Raw genomic sequence first — 6,798 nt, 5'->3', positions numbered from 1 at the left:
AAAGCATACATTCAGTTATTCACAGTACCATTACATAGTTGTGCATTCATTACCAAAATTAATTTTTGAACATTTTCATTACCACACACACAAAAATAATAAGAATAAAAAGTAAAGTGAAAAGGAATAATTAAAGTAAAAAAGAACACTGGGTACCTTTTTTTCCATTCATTCATACACTGGACAAAGGAGAGTGTGGTCCATATGGCTTTCCCAATCACATTGTCACCCCTCATAAGCTACATTGTTATACAATCGTCTTCAGGATTCAAGGGTTCTGGGTTGTAGTTTGATAGTTTCAGGTATTTACTGCTAGCTATTCCAATTCATTAGAACCTAAAAAGGTCGGTCTTTATTGTGCATAAGAGTGCCCAACAGAGTGACCTCTCGGCTCCTTTTGGAATCTCTCTGCCACTGAAGCTTATTTCATTTCCTTTCACATCCCCTTTTTGGTCAAGAAGATGTTCTCCATCCCACAATGCTGGGTCTAGATTCCTCCCTGGGAGTCATATTCCATATCGGCAGGAAGATTCACTCCACTGGGTGTCAGATCCCACATAGTGGGGAGGGCAGTGATTTCACCTGTCAAGTTGGCTTAGCTAGAGAGAGAGGGCCACATCTGAGCAACGCAGAGGCATTTCAGAGAAGGCTCTTAGGCACAATTATAGGCAGGCCTAGCCTCTCCTTTGCAGCAAGTCTTGCCAAGGGCAAGTCCTGTGGTAGAGGGCTCAACCTATCAAACTACCAGTCCCCTATGTCTGTGAGCACATCAGCAACCATCAAGGTGGGGAAGACCAACACCCCTGAATTCTCCACCAGCTTCTCAAGGGGGCTCTGCATATTTTTTCATTGTGTTTTTTTTTAATTAACTCTTTTTTTAAAAAATCAACTATATCAGAAAAAAATAAACATACAGTAAAAAAAACATTTCAAACAAACCATAAAATAACAAGGGAGTAAGAAAAAGACAACTAACCTAAAATAACTACTTTACTTCCAACATGTTCCTGCGCTACCCCAAGAAAATAACCTAATATAGCAACATTTATGTGAACTTGTTCCTACCATACCCATCAGAATTTAACAAACCATAGTCATTTCTGGGCATTCCCAGAATGTTAAATTTACCTACAATAGCTTATCTGTTCTTATTGGGTTATCATTCCCCCTCTATTAATTGCTCTCTATCACTAGTTCCCCTACATTCTACATTATAAACCATTTATTTTACATTTTTCAATGTTCACATTAGTGGTAGCATCTAATATTTCTCCTTTTGTGCCTGGCTTATTTCGCTCAGCATTATGTCTTCAAGGTTCACTCATGTCATATGTTTCATGACATTGTTCCTTCTTCCTGCTGTGTAGTATTCCATTGTGTTTATATACCATATTTTATTTATCCACTCATCTGTTGAAGGACATTTGGGTTGTTTCCATCTCTTAGAAATTGTGAATAATGCTGCTATGAATGTTGGCATGCAGTTATCTGTTTGGGTCACTGCTTTCAGATTTTCCAGGTAAATACTGAGAAGTGCAATCACGGTATCAAAGGGTAACTCTATATCTAGTTTTCTAAGGAACTGCCAGACTGACTTCCAGAGTGGCTGAATCATTATAGAGTCCCACCAACAATGAATAAGAGTTCCAATTTCTCCACATCCTCTCCAGCATTTGTAGTTTCCTGTTTGTTTAATGGCAGCCATTCTAATTGGTGTGAGATGGTATCTCATTGTGGTCTTAATTTTCATCTCTCTAATAGCTAGTGAAGCTGAACATATTTTCATGTTTTTCTTGGCCATTTGTATTTCCTTTTCAGAGAACTGTCTTTTCATAACTTTTGCCCATTTTATAATTGTGCTGTCTGTACTATTGTCATTGAGTTGTAGGATTTCATTATATATGCAAAATCTGTCTTTTGTCAGGTACATGGTTTCCAAAATTTTTTTCCCACTGAGTTGGCTGCCTCTTCATCTTTTTGACAAATCCCTTTGAGGTACACAAACTTCTAAGCTTGAGGAGTTCACATTTATATATTTTTTCTTTTGTTGCTTGTGCTTTGGGCATAAGGTCTAGGAAGTAGCCACCTAATAATACAAGGTCTTGAAGATGTTTTCCTACATTATCTTCTAGGAGTTTTATGGTACTCTCTTTTATATTGAGATCTTTGGTCCCCTTTGAGTTAATATTTTTTAACTTTCCAATTTTTATTTATTTGTAAAGTACTCATTGAAAATTTGACTTGAATTGTTTTAACTACAATAAACCTCATTATAAAGAAATTCTGGTGGCATAGTGCTAGCTGGAATAGATTAAAAAGTTCCCAGCTGCCTGAAATTGATATTTATATTTTCCTGAGGGAGTTGTTTCAGGAAAAAAAAAACTTTAAAAAGGAAAAAACCATTAAGTTCTCAATTTACACTACACCTTTTGTTTTTATACTCAAGATTTCCATTTCCTTTTCAAATGGTCAGTACAAATGATCCCCCTCCCTCCAAAAGGAGCACCATAGAAGTATTTAAAAACTTAACTTCAACTTTTCCCCAAATACCTCTAAAGAATGCCAACTTGCCCCAACAAAAGCATGTACTGAAACAAAGCTGCTAATTTGCAAATGAATTGATTTTAAAGAGAGGAAAAAAAAAAGTCTTCCAATCTGTACTTTTCTGGAAGGAAAGTGAAAGTTTCTCCAAACATTTCAAGACCTCTCCAAATAATGACTATAAGGGAAGCAAAGTATCCCTGTTTCCAGAGTTAATTACTTGCTCAATTCTCTAAAAGTACAAACATGTAGTGCTTTTATATATAGTAACATAATTCTATTGTATGTTTTATGTATGTCAGAGATTACTGAAGAAAAACCAAAGATGAGAGAGGGGAAGTTCTCCAAACATTTCATGTGGCAAGTTTTGGGAAACATTTTAGAGCATGTGTTTCAGATAACTAAGAGAAGTATAACACTAAACCTCAGGAGTGCTGTAGAGCTGAATTAATTCTGACATCTATAAATCCTTAACAAGATGAGAATCTGTGAATATATAAAATATTTTTCAACATGATAAGATTTGTTTTGATAAAAATATATTCCAAACCAGTTTTTCTTCAGTTACTTTAATTACAAAAATCTTTCATATTCTCAAAACAATGGAAAACCAGAAGGCAACAGTCTGGTAGTACAAAAATGAAACAACTAGAAGACATTTCCACCAACAGCTGGACTGCAATTAAATCGCATCCAAGATTCTGAAAATAAAAGCATGTTAAAAAAAGTAGTAAAAAGCAGTGGCTCTGTAAGATAGTCAATGGTCCTAGAAATAACCAGGCTGTGTATATTTTGAAAAATCTCTATGAGCAATACCATTCCTGATTAAGAAGCACTGCACTGAAACCAGGAAGCTACAAAAAGCAAGCATGATTTCTCACTTTCGGATATGGATTCGAGTGTGAACCACAGACTGCATTCTAATAAACTACTGCTGCATAGTATTCCATTGTGTGTATAAACCATATTTTATTTATCCAGATCACATATTTCTTTTGCAAAGAATGGAAGATTGTCAAGCATATAAATGGTAGATAAAAGGTGCATGTTGCATGAAACACTTTTTTCTGGGCAACTTAATCTTTCTTCACTTCCTTTTCTGCTTTAAAAACATGGAGGTCAGAAGCAGCCCATAATGAACCAGTAACTATGGATGAAGATAAATATTCTTGACTCTATAAAAACCAATTATAATCCTCAGATGTTTCCTTTAATTATGTTAAATTTACTATTTTATTAATAGTGGCTTCTGGATGAAACCCCAAAGCCATTACACCACAGGTCAAAATAATTTTGTGACTGCTTTTAGTATCATAGTGAATGCAGAGGATGCTTGACAAGACTATGAGATAATTTTAGAAATTACAAGAACTGCAGAACTTTCAAACAGCTACAATCTAAATGCAACCCAATGTTTCAACAGTTTCCATTTTCCACAAGCCATCAGTTGACCTGAGGTCAACTTATGTTAGCCTTACCATATGTGTAAGCAGGCTAGTATCCTTTTTATGGAAACCATTCCAAATTTCTTTGCAAGTTGTACAACACCAAAAAATACTCACAAAAAGGTACAATTATAAAAAGCAAAGTAATTGTTGATGTAACATTAATTACTCTTGACTTTTTATCTATGTAGCATGCTCCTAAGCTTTTAAGCTATGGGGAAATGCCAAAGGGCAAAAAGTCCCAAATCCAGACTCTCAGTAAATCAAAATGTACAATTGTGGAAAAGATTCATGCTGAAGCTTGTTGACACCAAATACTTTCCTCTGAGATTTACAAGACAGGCTTTTAACCACTGGAAATCTTTTTTTCAGGACCTACATCTTATTTATCCTTGTATGAATTCAACTTTTCATGCAATGACTTATGTTCCACATTAAAGACAAAGTCGGTACAGCATTTAAGGAAACTAGGCCATAAGACTGTTGCATTATTATTTAATCTAATTGCACAAAAATGTGAAATATTACAACTCCTCCACATTTCTAAGAGAAAGGTTATGCATGCCTTCATATTATTCAATTCTGCACTGTTACATCTTAACCATGTTGTGAACTTTACGTCATGATGGATTGATGGATCAGTTTGGAATTCCCATGCAACATCTCAAACTATATAAAAAGGAAGCTTTTTTTTAAACTCTGAAATCAAAGTTTTCATGCTAATGATAAAAACCTTTTTTATGGGCTACTTACTATGGTTACAGTATACCATAGTTGGCGTATTTCATATATGTTGTTCACTGTCATGGACCCTCAACTGATTTCTACTCCTAAGAAATGGATTACTAACCAGCATTTAGGTGATAACCCCAAATTCCTTTCACTACAAAAGATTAAATCCATTGTGCCTCAATTATTTCTTTTAAAATAAAAATTGTGTAACCAGCTGCTTTCCATAGGACAAGAACTGTCAAACAGTGGATTTGACTGACTGTATTACACAATTATGCTATTATTTTATTACATCAAAAGCACTTTGCAAGAAAATATAAGTATGGCTTTCAATAGGAATGTTATACCTGGACTTGGTACCAAGCTTACAGATTTGCAAGGAAAAACAGGCTTTCAGGCTTGCAAGTTAAACGACAATTTGAAACCAAAACTTTAATCCCAAGGATTCTCACAAAGCATATTACAAATAACAGCATGAAAAAATCTTGCATGGTAACTCAAAGTTCAGCTCTACAATGTACCCTTAAACTGGCAGGACATAGATTTCTTTAATAGTCTCAAATCCCACCCCCACCCCCCCAAAAAAAAGGATGTTATTAAACAGCTATGTATTCATACACAGTAATCACATAAGGAACTTATGACCTAAAAACAAAGGTAACTTTCTTGAAACATCAGATAGTACAGCAACTAGGCAATCCTGCCCAGTGAAGACTAGTAGGAATTTTTTAAAACCTCTGAACTAATTTAAATTTTTTTTACCAGCTGGCTTGTGTTCACAGCAGTTTTAAAAGATTGCTTTTTCAACTACAATTGCATACTACATTCCAGCTATAGACAAAAACTAAACACCTTAATTTTTGCTGGTTTTATTTCCATACTATTAGAACAGCACACTTTGGCTGGGCAGGATTTAGAGGTTTATCATCAGTCTACACAAGACTAAAAATTCAAAACAAATTCAATTTTCCTTAAGGGAACATTTAAAGTAACAAATTCTTGATATTACAACATGCCTCATATGATATTTTCAAACCATAGAGAATTACATCTTCATATGTGTCACTGTTACAAGAGACAATAAACAAATTTGAACTTCTAAAACATCGTAAAAATGCACCAAGCTTATGAAGTCTCAAACAAAACTTGAATTTTCTGTACATACTACCTTCAAATGAAGTTGTTTCCTATACACTACTCCTCTTGCAAACTGATCTTCTGTTTTCTTTCATTTGACCTAGAATGGCTACCAGAACTAGAGAAGGATCGGGTTGGCTTGTGATTTCTTTCCCAAGACGGTGATCTTTCTCTTCTCCTATCTCTAGAAAGGGACCAGCTTCGGCTGCTCCAGAAGTTTCTCCTTCTTGGAGATAGGCGGTGAGAAGGACTCATTCTATGATAATCATCTCGAGGGCGATGACCCCAAGAAGGAGGAGGGCCTCAGTTATGACTTCTTTTTCACCATTGGACAGTTCCACTCTTACATGACAGCCACATAGTGTTCTTCCATCTACTTCTCCAACAGCATCAGCTGCATCTCGGGGATCTTCAAATTCAACAAAAGCAAAGCCAGGAGGGTTTCTAGCAACCCACACACTTCAGAGTGGTCCCTAATATCCAAAAGCCCATTCCAATTCAATCTTGTTGCCATTGTTTCCAAGATTACCTACATAAATTTTATAGTTCAATGGTCATGAATCATGATGCATTTCGAGATCTTGGGTTGAAATGCAGAGAATCAAACCCACAGGCTACAACAATCTTTCTGCTCCCCTTTTGAATGGTTATAGCAGATGCTCTGGTTCACCCAGTGTCCACCAAAGGGCCTGAGTTAATTTTGTGTAGGGTGTGAGGTAGGGGTCCTCTTTCATTCTTTTGGATATGGATATCCACCTCTCCCAGCCCCATTTGTTGAAAAGACTGCTATGTCCCAGTTCAGTGGCTTTTGGGGCCTTATCAAAGAGCAGTTGGCCATAGACCTGGGGGTCTATCTCCAAATTCTCAATTCAATTCCATTGTTCAATATGTCTATCTTCATGCCAGTGCCATGCTGTTTTGACTTCTGTGGCTTTATAATAAG

General features: G+C 35.9%; 1 pseudogene; it reads right to left on the bottom strand.

Annotated features, from left to right (window-relative positions):
* Positions 1-5,912: 5,912 nt before the first annotated feature.
* On the bottom strand, positions 5,913-6,427 carry LOC119518022 (annotated as a pseudogene).
* Positions 6,428-6,798: the final 371 nt, after the last annotated feature.

This window comes from Choloepus didactylus, chromosome 21 (genome assembly GCF_015220235.1).
Source record: "Choloepus didactylus isolate mChoDid1 chromosome 21, mChoDid1.pri, whole genome shotgun sequence".
Classification (NCBI taxonomy): domain Eukaryota; kingdom Metazoa; phylum Chordata; class Mammalia; order Pilosa; family Megalonychidae; genus Choloepus; species Choloepus didactylus.
This window is presented reverse-complemented; position numbering and strand designations above follow the sequence as displayed.